Genomic DNA, 17,793 nt, shown 5'->3' with positions numbered 1-17,793 from the left:
AGGACTTCTCAAATGAAAAATAGTGGAGAGGGCCTGTCGAGGTTTATAGAGAATTATATAGTACATTATTTTTCTGACTTTTGTCTATATGCTTTATTTACCAAAAATGTAAATCTTCGTGAAGCTTCAAACATCATTAAACGTGAATTATTCTAAAACATCTTGATCCCTTGAAGGCTCTGAAAATACAAACTGGGTGACAATTAGATCTTTTTTTCAGATCTATGCATGTTACTAACAGAAGAGTTCCAAATATGTGCTTTACCTTCAAAGGAATGTATAGACACTAATTATATAGGCTCTAGCAGTTAAGAAAATGTAGCAATTGGTATTATTTGAACATATTATAAATAAAAATACACACACACACACATATATACAATATGTGCGGTGTGTGTACATTGGCTGACTACAAAAGTACACAGGTGCAAACCAAAAGGATGGACAGGGATGCCACTAGTAACTAGCGATGGGAATAATCTCAACTTAGTTTTGACACGCTGGGAAATATTTAGTGAAGAGATGAATACATTTATAGAAGAGATGGAAAAAAACGGAAACATTGCCAACAGGGCGTATACAAGAAGTCTGAAACCACAGGACATAACAGTAAAAAGAACAGGGGTTTTATTCAAACAGCCCTAGGTTTGACTCCCAACTCGGCCACTTAGTTGTCATATTTTTGACAAGTTTCCAAGAGTTTTGAGCCTTGATATCTGTCTTAGTTAGCTTGGGCTGCCATAAAGTACTGTAGACTTAAGGTGACTTAAGCTGCAAATGAAGTTCACACAGTTCTGGAGGCTGGAAAGTCTAAGATCAAGGTGCTGGCCCATATGGAGTTGGTGAGGGCTCTCTTTCTGGCTTGCAGGTGGCTTCTTTCTGGCTGTGTCCTCGCATGACCCTTCCTCGGTGTGTGCATGTGAAGGGAGAGAGAGAGAAAAAGATATCTCCACAACATTGTAAAATGATTATAAATCAATAAAAAATGTAAAAAAAAAAAAAAAGAAAAAGAGACATCTCTCTTTCTATTCTTATGAGGAAACTAATGCCATCATGAGGACCCCACCCTACCTAATCTAACCCAAATTAACTCCCAAAGTCCCCCCCTTCCTAATACTGTCACCTTGTGGTTTGGGGCTTCAGCATATAAATTTGGTGGAGATTGAGGCAAAAACATTCAGTCTGTAACAGTATCCTCTTCTGAAAATGGCATAAAACAGACCTTGCTTGGATTTGTGATGATCGGAACACAGTAAACTTGGTGGTGCTGTACTGGTACTGCTGCTGCAGTTTGCGACCATCCAATGAGGGAGTCAACAACTGATCAAAACAAAATGGCCCCATTTAGCTGAGGTTTATGGCCAAGAACATTATTTGCTTGAAGTTGCAGAACAGAGAGCAGGACAAAGGTACACATTTCCCTTGGGTCAGAATTTGTCAGGTGCTGAAAGAACCTTGCCCAACTGGGCTAGGATTGAGATGACTACATGAGTGTCTTGTTAGATCCAAAGCTGAGTAAGGATGAGGGCTGGCATAAAAGGTCAGCTGGAGAAGACATCAGTAACAAGAAAGCTGGAGTTGGAATTCACCAGGGTATCAGAGGGGATTATCTGAAAACACAGAGAAAATAAAGTTAGCATGGAATATACAGCCAGGTTCAAAGGGGACCAATAGAAAATCAAAATAGAATTTGGCTACACTCCTCACCCTTGAATCATCTCTCATCTGACTTAACTCTTGAAAGGGGACTGTGGGACCAGAAGATGAGTGAGAGAAGACTTGGAAAAGGAGGAAATAAGTTGACATTTTCTTTTCACTAAGTGAAGATTTGCAGACCTGTAACAGCATTCAGTAGGAGAAGGAGAGAAGCTTTAATGTAATTGAGGTTCAGAGTTCTGATTATTATACTAACTCATCATTTTACCTCATGAAATGGAACTATTTTGAGGCTTAGAAATACCTTGGGACCTACTCATGAATTTATCCCAGAAGCACACAGAAGCAAGTTAATGAGTAAATTTGAAGAGACTGGGAAGAGAAATAAAGTTGGCTTATGACTTGCATATGAAGAACAGTATGTTTAATAAACTGGTTACATTACTACATAGTGATTAATATTAATACTTCTATATTAAACAGTTTATGCCAGTGTTCTTTTTATAATTTCAGGAAGTGGTATATACTTAACACAGATTTTTCCATCTCGTAAAATTAAAGTGAACTCTTTTAAGATTTTGGCATATAAGCATATTGTGAGAATTCTATATGTGTAGTAATTTGAGCCTGTTGCCTTCATTCCCAAAAGTTAGGAATTACTGTCCCTGGGCATGTATTCACAAAACTTAAGAACAATGCTACTCACGGATCCAAAAAATACAGATTTCATTAACTGTCTAATATTCTTTTGGGCTTAAAGATTCACATAAGTTGATATTCAAGTCTTTGAGTTTCAGTTCTATTTGCATTTATGATGCTATTCAGAGGCAACCCCCCACCCCAGGAATATCAATTATTAAAGAAATGTCTTTGGGAGAGCAGATAATCAGTAAGGGAACCAACAAATAAAGCAACCTCAGGGATATGTTATTCCAGCTTCCTGTCTGAAATCCAAGGAATTTATTTGATTTACATAGTAATTGTTGACAGTGTCACTAAGAACAAAGCAGTAAAGATACCAGGATTCTTTGAAGTGCATTTGATTGTCCTTTTTGATATATAGAAATAATATTTGTCTCTAGTGATAAAAATATGAAGAGAAAAATGAACATCAATCTAGGTTTCTAATTTTTTGAGAAGTAGGAAAAGCAAAAATCTTGAGCTTTATAATGGTGTCAAATTTAAGCTGTTATCAATTTAAAATAGACTGCTACAGCTACAGATTGTTATATATCAGCCTTGTGGTAAACACAAAGCAAACACCTATAGAAAATATAGAAGAGGTAAAAAGAAAGGAATATAAGCATACCACTAAAGAAAGTCATCAAACCACAAAGGAGGAGAGCAAGAGAGCAAGAAAGGAACAGAGAGGAACTACAAAAATAGCTAGAAAACAATTAACAAAATGCTAATAAGCACATGACTATCAATAATTACTTTAAATGTAAACTGACTAAATTCTCCAATCAAAAGATCTAGAATGGCTGAATGGATTAAAAAACAGACCCAATACTGCCAATGATACACTACTTTAGATGTAAGAACACATAGACTGAAATGAAGAGATAGAAAAAGATATTCCATGCAAATGGAAACCAAAAAAAGCTGGAGTTCTATATTTATGTCAGACAAAATAAACTTTAAAACAAAGACTGCAATAAGACAAAAAGGGGATGTTACATAATGATAAAGGAATAAATCCAACAGGAGTATGTAACAGTTGTAAATATTTATGTATCCAACATGGAAGCACCTAAATATACAAAGCAAATATTAACAGACCTAAAGGGAGAAATAGAAAGCAATACAATTAATAGTAGCAGATTTTAATAGCCCACATACATCAATGGATAGATCACTCAGACAGAAAATCAAAGGAAACATCAGCCTTAAACAACATGTTAGGCCAGGTGGACTTAACAGATATTTAAAGAACATTCCCTCCAAAAGCAACAGAATACAGATTCTTCTCAAGAGAACATAAAACGTTTTCCAATATAGATCATATGTTAGGTCAAGAAATAAGTCCTAATAAATTTGAGTATTGAAATCATATTAAACTTCTTTTCCATCTAGGATGGTTTGACTAGAAATTAATTACATGAGACAAACCTGGAAATTTACAAATTGGTGATTAAATAACATGCTATTAAATAGCAAATGGATCAAAGAAGAAATTAAAAGAGAAATCAAAAATACCTTAAAACAAATAAAAATGGAAATGTAATATACCAAAATTTGGGATGCAGCAAAAGAAGTTCTAAGATTTTAATAGTGATAAATGCCTATCTCCAGAAAGAAGAAAAGTCTCAAATAAACAACCCATTTTTACACTTCAAGGATCTAGAAGAGAACAAATTTATCCTAAAGTTAGTAGAAAGAAGGAAATAATGTTTTAGAGCAGAAATAAAATATAGACTAAAAAGGCAACAGAAAAGATCAGTGAAACTAAGAGCTAGTTCTTTGAAAAAATAAACAAAATTGACAAACCTTTGGCTAGACTCACCAAGATAAAAGAGAAGTCAAATAAAATCAGAAATGAAAAAAGAGACTTTATAATTGATACTATAGAAAAAGGATAATAAGAGACTACTACAAACAATCATATGCCCACAAACTTGACAACCTGAAAGAAAGGATAAATTCCTAGAGACAAACAACCTCCAAGACTGAATCATGATGAAATGGAAAATGTGAACAAACCACTACTAGGGAGGAGATTGAGTCAGTAATCTAAAACCTCCCAAGTAACAAAAGTCCTTGACCAGACATCTTCACTGGTTTATTCTACCAAACATTCAAAGAATCAACACCAATTCTTCTCAGACCCTTCCAAAAAATAGAAGGGGAAGAGATGCTCCAAACTCATTCTACAAGACCATCATTATCCTAATACCAAAACCAAATAAAGACACTACAAAAAAAGAACATTACAAGCCAGTATCTCTGGTGAACATATATCCAAAAATTCTCAACAAATATTAGCAAGCCAAATTAAAAAACAAAAGAATCATACAGCATGATCATGTGGGATCAATTCCAGGGATGAAGAGATGGTTCAATATCCGCAAATGAGTGTGATACATCACATTATCAAAATGAAGAATAAAAGACAAAATAAAAAAGACCTTTTCATGTACCTGTTGGCCATCTGTATGTCTTCTTTGGAAAAAATGTCTATTCAGATCCTCTGCCCATTTTTTAATATGACTATTTTGTTATTGAGTTGTATGATAATATTTTGGATATTAGTCCATTATTAGATATATGATTTGCAAATTATTTTTTTTTCCTATTTAGTAGGTTGTCTTTTTTTTGTTTTTGTTTTTGGTTACCTTTGCTTTTTAGTTTGATGTAGTCCCACTTGTTTATTTTCGGTTTTCTTACTTTTGCAAGATTTTCTTGATTTTGGCATCAAATTAAAAAAATATCACCAAGACATATGTCAGAGAGCTTACTGCCCATGTTCTCTTCTAAGAATTTCATGATTTCAGTCTTAAGTTCAGGTCTTTAAAACATCTGGAGTTAATTTTTGTGTATAAGATGTAAGTGGTCTAGTTTTATTTTTTTATGTGGCTGCCAATTTTCCCAACACTATTAAAGAAACTGTTTTCCCAACATATATTCTTAGCACCTTGGTCATAAATTAATTGACTACATATACATGGGTTTATTTCTGGGTTCTCAATTCTGTTCCACTGATATGTGTGTCTGTTTTTATGCCAATACCAAACTGCTTTTGATAACTATAGATTTGTTTTGTAGTTTCAAGTGAGAAAGCATGATGCCTTTGGCTTTTTCCTTCTTTCTCAAGATATCTTTGCCTATTTGTGGTCTTTTGTGGTTCTATACAAATTTTAGGATTGTGTGTTCTATGTCTGTAAAAAATGCCATTGGAGTTTTGATAGAGATTGCTTTGAATCTATAGACTGCTTTGGGCAATGTGGACAGTTTAACAACATTAGTTCTTCCAGTCTGTGAGCATAGGATACCTTTTCATTTATTTGTGTCTTCTCCAAATTCTTTAATAAATGTCTTGTAGTTTTTAATATAGAAGTCTGGTGCTCAATATTATTAATCATCAGCGAAATGCAAATCAGAACTACAATGAGATATTACCTCACACCTGTAAGAATGAATATTATCAAAAAGACAAGAAATAACATTTGTTGATAAGGATGTGGAGAACTGTTGGTTGGGTTGTAAATTGGTATATTCACATACTCTAAAAAACAGTATTGGGGGTTCTTGAAAAAATTAAAATACTAAAATTAAAAACTATCATATCCATCAGTTCCACTTCTGAGTATTTATCCAAAGGAAACAAAAACACTATTTCAAAAAGATATATGCACCCATATGTTCATTGCATCATTATTTACAATAGCCAAATTATGGAAACAACATAAGTGTCCATTAATGGATGAATGGATAAAAAATTGTGGTATGTACACAATGGAATAATATTCAGCCATAAAAAGATGAGATCTTGCCATTAGTGACACCAGGGATAGACCTCGAGAACATTATGCTAAGTAGAATAAATCAAACACTGAAAGACAAATACAAAATGATCTGTTATATTTGGAATCTGAAGGGAAAAACAAACCATGTCCATAGAGAAAACAAATGAGTTATTGCAAGAGGTGGTGGTGAATGGGAGAAACGAGTGAACTGTTTTGTTGTTTTTTTAAATAAACTGAATAAAAATTTTAAATGTAAAGAGAACAGTGGACATCAATCTAGGTTCCTACTTCTTTGAAAGTGCTGTTTTAATAATATTAATGTTTTTATTTTTTAACATGCAGTGTCTCTACAAATATTGAATAAATTTTTTCTTTTATTATGAGTAGGGTATCACTTTGACTCTATAGTTTATCTGTAAAACTATGTAAAGACATTAGTAAACTTCAAGGTTGCTAAGTATAAATAGGTGATATTGTGCATAAAATATTTTCATACTAAAAATCTTTACTATATTGATTTGGATTTGCAGTTATTACCAATTATCACAAATATACACATACAATTTTTTTTCACTATTGTCTCTATACTATGTGTTAAAATGTATAATTTTAAAGCTAAATTTTGGAAATAACTGAAAAATTGAATTTTAAATGTAATAATATTGACTCTGCTCTAGTTATAGAGATTTATGCATGGATTTATGTAACCTATAGCTTGGGAAGTTAAAATATGTAGCTCCAGTATATTATTTAATCTTTAAGAATAATATAGGATCATAATGTTATAACTCAGAATAATTTAGATTATCAATCTTAAGAGGGTAGAGGTTTCTGTTTTTTCATTAATGTGTTCTATTTCTTAGAACAGTGGTTCTAAGCAGTTCTGTACATGTTTATTGAATGAATGTAAAAGGACAGTCATAACTAATAATACAGTATTGGTATCAAGTACCAGTAAATAGCACTTTTTTGGAGTCAGACAGAAAACAGCTTAAATCCCAGCTCAGCCACTATCTACTTTTGTTTCTTAAAGAAAGATAATTAATTAATCTGGAACTTAATTTCTGTTAACTCTAGAATGGTAAATACCACCTAATTTATGACATCATTTGATTGGAGTGTCCAGCCTGTAAATCAGCATTGAAAGGTACATATGGAATCTGCTCAAGTGCACACCTCAGTGGAGAGGTTCCTCAGCTGTACAGCCTTCTGCTGCTGTCCCAGGTCTGTACCACTCGAGCCAGGACATGCCTCTGTCCTTGCCACCTACATGGCCTCCACTCCCCTCACCATAGGCACACACACCATGACAAAGAAAAGTCATTCAGTCAGAGCCTGGAAGAGTGTAAATTCTTCATCTACCACCAAACCACTTTAGAGTTCCTGGGGCACTCTGCAAAGAGCTGGGACTTGATCTTGCTCATCTGCCTAGTCTTTCATATATTTCTGCCTGCGCTTTTTTCAGGCATGCTTTGGACTCTGAATAATGGGGTTCCAAAATATCATGACCAGATTCCTGGTCCAGGGCTTAAGGGTTTTTCCAAAACCAGTGACTGAGTTGGAATGTACCATCAATATGTCTGATCCAAATTCCTGTAAGGAGGACACTATAGACCTTAAGATGTTTCTAAAGGTATATGATTTAGAAGAAAAGAAGAATTACACAGTTTGCCCTGATGGAGCACTTTTGAACAGAAAGATCCATTTTATGTAGCATGTCACTTTCCTGTTTTTACTACGATCATGCACTTATGTGGATGATCTTAATTATGGGTATTCCAATGGCAACCCTTCTATTTTTGTGACAATGAATAAAATAATTAGATTAAAGCCTCTAGGATAAACAAAGATAACATGTATTTCAAAGGATGAAAACACAATAGTTTTATCAACTATCTTTCCAATGGAATTTTAGACTTAAAGTATTTCCCATATTATGGGAGAAACTGTATGTGAGATGTCTATGGCCATTGATTGTTGTCCTGGTCATCTTTGGTTTTAACAGTACTAGGAGAGAAATAACAGTCAAGTGCAGGACTGATGGATCACCTAAACTGAAAAACCAGGATGATGATGTCAAGTTTTTATGATATGTTTAAATATCATAATGTGTACATAGTATGAGTAGGATGTTTGCACAGATTAATTGTCTTGTCTTCATTTTGTATTAACTGTACCTGCCACTGTACAATTATAAGACCACCTTGGAGAAAGGTGGGAAGTTTTGGGACTGGGTAACATAATAATATGCTTCCAGATCATTGTGTTCAGTGTCTTCCAAAGTAAATGCCTGTTGCCCCTACTGCCTTTTGAACCACTGTATGGTGGCCAGATAGGGATGGTGAACACCTGATTCTGACTATGTAGAATGGGAGTCTTACCTTCTTTTACGTGGTTTAATTGCCATATTTAAAGCTTAATGTGCTGTGCTATGTAAGAATTTTATGGCTTTAATACTAGTTAACTATCATATTTTGACGTCAACAAAAGTTGGGAGATGAAAAGCGTACCTGACCAATATCAAGTGACTTTTTGAGCTATAAGAAATGTGATGTGTGGAGAAGTTCTGTATGTGAGGAGGAAAAGGTGGATTTGAAAGTGTTGTCTTGGATTTTTGATAAACTATTATAAAGACTGATATTTTATAATAAATGACTTAAGGTAATCAAAATGTAACAAATTTTGCTAAATAGGCCATTTATTGGTAATATTCAAATGAAAGAAGTTATTATGTAATAGAACTTTGGACAGCTTTTAAAAGATTATTATAATTAGTTCAACTAGCATTAGCCTGCAACTCAGGAAGTTTTCCTGAGGCTTTGACATCATTTTTTGTCTTAATGATATTATTGCCTAGATTCCAAACTTTTAGATGTAGAAACTTAATTTCTTTTAATTAGAGATTAAAGATTTATACCTGAGGGGGTTAAAACTTAAAATCACATTTTTCATAATGCTTCTGAAAGTCTTACTCTCTGATGAATATTTAATGTAAAGTGGCAAACTTGTATTTAAATTCTGATAGCACCTTCCCCTGAATTTGGATGATTTACATAAACTCTACCAACCTTAGATGATTATCTTTAAAATAGAAACACCTCACAATATCTCAGGGAAATAGAGACAATGTTCATCTACTAGGATTCCTGCCACAGAATAGGTAATCAATAATTTTAGTGTTTTTTTTTCCTTGATAATGCTCATTTTGCAAATACAGATGATCCTTAGTAACTAAGTCTACATTTTTCTTTGTGGAAGAGCTTTTGAAAAATAATTAGATTTGTAAAGCTGTAAATACTTTCAATACACTTTTCTGTCTCACTGTGCATTTCCCTTTGATCTTCTATTTCTTGCTAAATTGTCTCTTCTGCGAGAAAACTGAGATAGATTTTTCGGTGCTTGTGTTCTCAAAGTATTGTTTAGTATGTTAACATATGTAAAGGCATAATAACATTAAAATTCAGAAAGTAAACAGAATCAAGATCTTTTGAGGGTAGAGCTGGATCATTCAGCATAAAGACTCCGTCCACACACAGGTTCTCAAACTTTTAGGGAAGAAGCGTGGGAAAAAGGTGAGCGAGTTTAGTAATCTGTAATATATTATTCATGATGCCTTGCAATATGCCATCAGCACCATACTCCTGGGTCTTATTTAATTTCATCCTCTCCCAAATCCAATTATTGCCAAGAATTGTCGATTCTACATCCTACACTTGCTGACTATATCCATTTATGTTCATCCTCATTATCACCACCCTAGGCAGATACTTTATTTCAGGTTGTTCTGCTCAAATACGCAGCACAAATGAACTTCCCAGCAGGTCCATCGAAGGATGTTTGCTGTTGACTGAGTGTGTTCCCCACCCCGACCCCAGTCAGGTTGAAGACCTAATCCCCAGTGTGGTGGTATTTGGAGGTTGGGCCTTTGGCATGTAATTGGGTTTGGAGGAGTTTGTGGGTGTGGTGCACCCATAATGGGATTGGTGCCTATGGTAGTTAATTTTATGTGTCAACTTGAATGGATCTTAGGTGACCAGACATTTGACTAAACATTATTTCTGGGTGTGTCTGGGAGGGTGTTTCTGAATGAAATTGCATTTGAATTGGTGGACTCAGTAAAGCAGTTTCCTCTCCCCAGTGTGAGTGAGCATCCCCACTCTTTGAGGGCCTAAATACAATAAAAAGGCAGAGGAAGCAAGAATTCAGCCTTTCTTTTCTGACTATTGAAAGGAATATCATTATTCTGCTTCCCTTAGTACTTGTGGTTCTAAGATCTTCACACTTGAATTGGAATCTAAATCATTGGGTCTGCTGGTTCTCATGCCTTTGTATTTGTACTGACACCATGGCTTTCCTGAGTCTCCAGTTTGTAGATGGCAGATCTTGGGACTTCTCAGCCTCTGTAATTATGCAATTATCTTTATAATAAATCTGATATATTACTGGCTCTTTTTTTCTGACTAATCCAAACTGTGGTACTGAGAGCAGTTTTAGAGAAACAGAATTTTAGAGTAATTTTTCTGAATTGAGGTTTCTGGAATTGGCTGTCTAACATGATAAGATTTAAAGACCCTAAAGACTGTCTGGAAGTAAGCAGCTCTAACAGCCCATGGTGTGAACTATTACAGAGATACACAAATGATCTGCATTAGATACTCCTAATCAACCACTTAAAAGAAACAAAGCAAAGAGCCAGGTGATTCTGTATTTGTTACTTTTGAACATTTTTTTGAAAATGCATGAAACTAAGGACTTTGATGCTCCTCATGTCCCTGAGCAAAGTGAAGAAAGAAAAGGTGAGTTCAGGGATTCAGATTCTCAGCTCAAGCTTAATATAAATGGAACCAGAGCTTCAATGTGTGCCTGAAGGAGAGTCTTATCTCCTGTAGCAACAGGATTAGACGTTGCTGACAATTAAATGTAGAGCCTCATCCTGTGACTGGCTAAATTATAACCCCAGTTGAACTCTTAGCCTTGCAGGGTGTCTACTGTTAAAGTGGGCATTGATTAGGAAAGAATGGGATCCTGCCAGTTAGAATAGGTATGGAGCCCTTAAATTCTCTTGAGTTGTCTTTGCCTGTGGAAGAGTTATCTCCAATTAGCCATCCCACCTCCAGCAGAAGTGGTCTTCCCAGCTCAAACAGAAGTGACCCCCAACCCCTAGTGGCAGCAGCATCGCACTCCCAGTGATACTGACCTCTCCACTCACAGTGGTATTAGACTTTCCACCTCTGTCTGAGATGATTAACACTGCACTGCCTGAGAGAACTGTAATGACCTCCCCTGAGGCAACTGCCATGCGAAACAGTGCTGATTTTCCTTAGGACCCACCCCACCACTCCCCTTTGTTTTTAAACAGATAATTAGACTCAAATACCAGCAGGACCCTTAAAGTGAGTTGTACTGCACTCTAAAAGAGCTAGAGTTTTCTAATTTATACAGATAGTGTCTGGGGACATGTGTAGGAACAAATGCAAAGGATGTGGGGATAAACATAAGTTAGAATCATGCCTAATTTATGGATTTGGAATCACAAAGTGGAAATTCTGAATTTAACTTTGCAAATCAAAAATTAGAAAGAGCTCTAACAGTTTGCCTCATTGAATGGCTAGAACATGGACCAAAAGATGACCCACCATGAGCAAACTGGAAATGCCCAACAAGCCTTGGTTTAATGTAGAGGAAGAGATTCAAAGGCTTAGGGCTTGTTAAAGTGGCTTTATCATTTAAGACCTGCTCATCCATGTTGGGAGAGCCCAGAAGACTGAGAAATAAATTTGGGAGGGGAGCTCCAGCATCGTTGAAGTGCTCTTTGATTATTCTCTATAGGCCAAACCTTAAAAGGAGAATTAAAGCCTAAAAGCTGGGAAACCTAAATGCAATGGGAGTAAGTTAGATCTGGTGGTAGCAGGGGCCAGGTGGCAGCACTCAACCACCAAAGGCAAGGTGGGTATGGTTACTGTAACGGACGACATAGTGAAGGCAGTTATCAGCATAGTATGACTTGTGTAGACCTACTGTGTTAGCTAATTAATTGTGGTGCTCTTAAAATAGATAAGGGAGCATACTAGATTCTTACTTTATTTGTAAAAGCATAAAAGTTCTGGGTCAAATGAACGAAATCTAACCTGAATCATAAATACGGGGAGTCACAGCTCCTCAGTCAGTTCCCATACTTGAACCAGTTTAAAGATCCAGAACTCCTTTAATGAAGGGGAGGCCAGGTGCCCTGAGAAAGGACCCAGTTATGCTACTCATTCTCCACAGATTACAACTTTCATTTTAAGAAACAGCTCTTGACTTCCTACTTGGCCTTACTAGAGACTGAATGCTTAGCCACGGGCCATGAAGTAACCACGATACCTGGGCTGTCCATTATGAGCTGGGTGTTAGCTAACCCACCAAGCCATAAAGTTGGGCATATGCAGTAACATCTAATCATCAAATGGAAGTGGTATATACTTGGTCAGACCTTGAAGACACAAGTTACGTGAAGAAATGGCCCAAACGCCTATGGTCCCCACTTCTGCTATATTGTCTTCTTTCTCCCAGCCTATACCTATGGCCTCATGGGAAGTTCCCTATGATCAGTTGACAAAGGAAGAGAAAATTTAGGCCTGATTTACAAATGTTTATGCACAATATGCAAGCACCACCACCCAAGAGTGGACAGCTGTAGTACCATTGCCACTTTCTGGAACATCCCTGAAGGATAATGGTGAAAGGAAATCCTCTGAGTGAGCAGAACTTTCACATGTACCTGACTGTTCACTTTTCTTGGAAAGAGAAATGGCAGGTGTGTTATTATACGGAGATTCTGTAGCTAATGATTTGCTATAACTGGTCAGGGACTTGGAAAGAATATATTGGAAACTGGTGACAGAAAATTGGGGCAAGGATCTGTAAGTATAACTCTCTGAATAGGAAAATAAAATGAAGATATTTGGGTCCCATGTGAATGCTCACCAAAGAAAGATTTCTTCTTAGCAGAGAGATTTCTTCTTAGCAGAGAAAGATTTTAATATATAAAGGGACAAGATGATTCATTCTGTGGTTACTAGTCAGCCTCTTTCCCCAGCTACTCCTGCCATTGTCATATGGACTCAGTGACATGGACTTCCATTCACCAAGACTGACCTGGCTGTAGCCACTAGCGAGTGCCTGTGTCAGCAGCAGAGATCAGCACTTAGTCCCTAATATGGCACTGTTCCCTATTGATCAGCTGGCTACCTAGTGCTTAATTGTTTACATTAAACCACTTCTATCATTTAAGAAGCACTGCTTTGTCCTAACTAGAATAGACAGCTACTCTGAGTAAAGATTTTCTGTCCCTTCACATAATGCTTCGATGGAGTTACAGAGTGCCTTCTTTACCATTCATGGTATTCCATTCAGCATTTATTTGAATTAAGTTGCTCACTTCATAGCAAAAGAAGTGTGGCAATAGGCTGGTGTTCATGGAATTAACTGTTCTTACCATTTCCCGACCATCCTGAAGCAGCTAGTTTCACAGAAGGTAGAATTGCCTTTTGAAAACTCAATTACAATGCTACCTAGGTAGTAATACCTTGTATGTCTGGGGCAGGGTTCTTCAGAACCTTGTATATGCTCTGAATCAGTGTCCAATATATGTTGAGTTTTCTCTGATAGCCAGGATGCAGGATCCAGGAGTCAAGAGGTGGAAATGGGAGTGATACCACTAGCAGAATTTTTGCTTCTTATTCCCATGACTTTATGCTCTGCAGGCGATAGTTCTTAGCTCCAAAGAGAGGAATGCTTCCACTAGGTTAAAAAACAATGATTTCAATTAACTTGAAGTTACATCCCAGCTGCTTTGGACTCCTCATGCCTCTGAATCAACAGAAAAATTAGTGAGTAACTGTGCTGGCTGGAGTGATTGATCCTTACTACCAAGGGGGAAACTGGACTACTACTCCACAATGAAAGTAAGGAAGGGTATGTCTAGAACACAGGAGAATTCCTTAGGGTGTTTTTTTGTTTGTTTGTTTTAAAGTATTATCATGCTCTGTGATTAAGGTTAATGGAAAACTAGAACAATTCAATACAGGAAGGGCAGGGCTACTAATGGCCCAGACCCTTCAGGAATGAAAGTTTGAATCACCCTTTAGGTAAAGAACCTCAACCCACTGAGGTGCTTGTGGAAAGTAAAGGAAATTCATAATGGGTAGTGGAAGAAGTTGGTTATAAGCACCAGCTATGACCACATGACCAGATAACATTATTATACATTACTTTATTACAAAAATGAAGACTGTTACTGTTATGAGTATTTTGTCCTTATGCTGTTGTGAATACACTTTGTATTTTTTCTTCCCTCTCTTATTCCCTTGTTATGTAACATAAGATGTATTGACTTTATTTATCTTATTACTTAAGGTACAAGATATCAAAAAGAATAAACATCACTCAAGAACTTCATTTCCTAGGGAAAGGGTTAGTGCATTTTTGGTTGTACACAGGATAGTTGTATCATATTAGGCCTTATTACTATCTTTACTTGGAAATTAAGTGTGGTTTAGGGCATATGGTTGCCAAGTTGATCACGAGTGGACTTGTGATGGTTAATTTAATGTGTCAGTTTGAATCTCTGGTGCCGAGATATTTGTCTTTTGGGTATGTCTGTGGAGATGTTTCTGGATGAAATTAGCATTTGAATCAGTTGACTCAGTAAAGTGGTTTGCCCTGTGCAATGTAAATAGACATCCTCTAATCCTTTGAGGACTTGAATAGAACAAAAAGAGAAAGGAAGACTTGAATTATCGCTTGAGCTAGGATGTTGATATTCCCCTGCCCTTGGCACTCCTAGTTCTCAGCCCTTCAGACTCAAGCTAAATTATACTAACCAGCTCTCCTGGGTCTCCTGTTTGAAGATGGCAGGTAGACTTCTCAGCCTCTGTAACTGTGTGAGCCAATTCCTTATCATAAATCTTCTGAGATATATATATCTATATATCTTTAGATATATATATATATCTCCTATTAGTTCTGATTCTCTAGGGAACCTTAATACTGTGCCCTTATAATGGGATGGAAAGACCACAGAGTGTTCTCCCCGAACCATGTGAGGATACAGTAAGAAGGTGGTCATCTGCAAATCAGGAAGAAGTTTCTTACCAGGAACTGAATTGACCAGCCCATTGATCTTGGACTTCACAAACTCCAGAACTTCCAGAAATAAATTTTTGTTGATTAACCCACTTAGTCTACTATATTTATTATTGCAACCTAAACTAAGACAATGTTATTCCACCTCAAAAAATGTTCCCATAGCTTCCTGTGCTCCATCTTGCCAATCTTTTCAGTTGAATCTCTAGCTATTCTTACCTTTATAACTAGTCATACAGAAATTATTTCCTCCTGTGAAAACACTAGGTTCTTTCTAGACTCTGAATTGTCATGCTGAGTAAACTCTTCTCACCCTTTCTTAACCTCTGCTTAAAGGCAACTTCCTCTGAGAAGTCTTTCATGACCCTGTTAGGCCGGATAATTTTCAGTGCTTCTCATTCCTGCCACATTCCAGCCCAACATTTCCTCTATCTTAATATCTGTAATCTGTATTTCACTTACTTCATTTTCTTTTTGGCTCATATTTTTTCTCCACTGGATAGTAGGTTCTCTAAAGCAAAGATTCCGTCCTGTTAAAAGAGAGATACTGAATTTTTAGTGCAATGCCTAAGATTATGGACAGCTACTAAGGACAACTGGTAAAAAATAAATAAATGCAAACATTATACAAGCACATCTTGGAGATATTGCAAGTTCAGTTCCAGACCACCACAATCAAGTGAATATCATGAAAATGTGAGTCACATGAATTTATTTCCCAGTGCCTATAAAAGTTACGTTTGTACTATACTGCAGTCTATTAAGTGTGCAATAGCATTATGTCTAAAAAACAATGTACATACCTTAGTTAAAAAATACTTTACTACTAAAAATGCTAACCATCATTTGAGTGTTCAGCAAGTTGTAATCCTTTGGCTGGTAGGGAGTCTGGCCTCAATGTTGATGGCTGCTGACCGATCAGTGCAGTAGATGCTGAAGGCTGGGGTGGCTGTGGCAATTTCTTAAAATAAGACAACAGTGATGTTTGCCACATTGACTCTTCCTTTCATGAATGATTTCTCTGTAGCATGTAACGCTTTTTGATAACACTTTACCCACAGTAGGACTTCTTTCAAAATTGAAGTCAATCCTCTCAAACCCTGCCACTGTTTTCTCAACTTAGTTTACGTAACAGTCTAAATCCTTTGCTGTCATTTCAACAAGCTTCATAGCACCTTGACCAGGGGTAGATTCCCTCTCAAGAAACCACTTTCTTTGCTCATCAAAAGGAAGCAACTTCTCATTTGTTAAAGTTTTATCATGAAGTTGAAGCAACTCAGTCATGTCTTTAGGCTCCACTTCTAATTCTAGTTCTCTCACTGTTTTCACCATATCTGTAGTTACTTCCTCTGCTGAAATCTTGAACCCCTCAAAGTCATCTATGAAGATGAGAATCAACTTCTTCCAAACTCCTGTTAATGTTGATATTTTTTATCTCTTCCCATGAATCATAAATGTTCTTAATGACACGTAGAATGGTGAATCTTTTCCAGAAAGTTTTAAATTAACTTTGCTCAGATCCATCAGAGGAATCAATATCTATGGCAGCTCTGGCCTTATGAAATGTATTTTTTAACTAATAAGTCTTGAAAGTCAAAATTACTCCTTAATCCCTGGGTTGCAAAATGGATGTGTTAGCAGGCATGAAAACAATAATCTCATTGTACATCTCCATCAGAGCTCTTGGGTGACCGACCAGATACATTGTCAGTGAGCAGTAATATTTTGAAATGAATCTTTTTTTTCTGAATAGTAAGTCTCAATAGTGGACTTAAAATATTAAGTAAACCATGTTGTAAACAGATGTGCTGTTTTCCAGGCTTTCTCATTCCATTTCTAGAGCACAGGCACAAGAGACTGAGAATAATTCTTAAGGGCCCTAGAATTTTTGGAATGGCAAATAAGCACTGGCTTCAACTTAAATTCACCAGCTGCATTAGCCCCTAACAAGATCGTCAGCTTGTCCTTTGACTCTTTGAAACCAGGTATTGACCTCTCCTCTTTACGTATGAAAGTCCTAAATGGCATCCTCTTCCAATACAAGGCTGTTTTGTCTACACTGAAAATCTGTTATTATTTAGTGTAGCCACCTTCATTAACTATCTCAGCTAGACCATCTGGATAACTTGCTACAGCTTCTACATTAGCATTTGCTGCTTCAACTTGCATTTTTATGTTTATGGAGATGGCTTCTTCCTTAAACTTTATGAACCTACCTCTGCTAGCTTCAGACTTTTCTTATGAAGCTTTTCTACCTCAGCCTTCATGGAATTGAAGAGATGTAGGGTATTGCTCTGGATTAGGCTTTGGCTTAAGGGAATGTTTTTCGGGTTTGATCTTCTATCCAGAGCACTAAAAACTTTCTCCATTATCAGCAACAAAGCTGTTTTGCTTTTTATCTTTTGTGTGCTCATTGGAGTAGGACTTTTCATCTCCTTCAAGAACTTCCCATTTGCATTTACAGCTTGGCTAACTGTTTGATGCAGGAGGCCTAGTTTTAGGCATATCTCAGCTTTTGACATGCCTTCCTCACTAAGCTTAATCA

At 36.4% G+C, this 17,793-nt stretch overlaps 1 pseudogene; it reads left to right on the top strand.

Annotated features, from left to right (window-relative positions):
• The first annotated feature begins 1,487 nt into the window (after positions 1-1,487).
• LOC105086017 (sodium/potassium-transporting ATPase subunit beta-3-like) lies at positions 1,488-8,212 on the top strand (annotated as a pseudogene).
• Positions 8,213-17,793: the final 9,581 nt, after the last annotated feature.

The sequence above is a fragment of the Camelus dromedarius genome, chromosome 2 (genome assembly GCF_036321535.1).
Source record: "Camelus dromedarius isolate mCamDro1 chromosome 2, mCamDro1.pat, whole genome shotgun sequence".
Lineage (NCBI taxonomy): Eukaryota > Metazoa > Chordata > Mammalia > Artiodactyla > Camelidae > Camelus > Camelus dromedarius.
The sequence above is the reverse complement of the archived record's forward strand: the minus strand, read 5'-3'. Positions and strand labels throughout refer to the sequence as shown.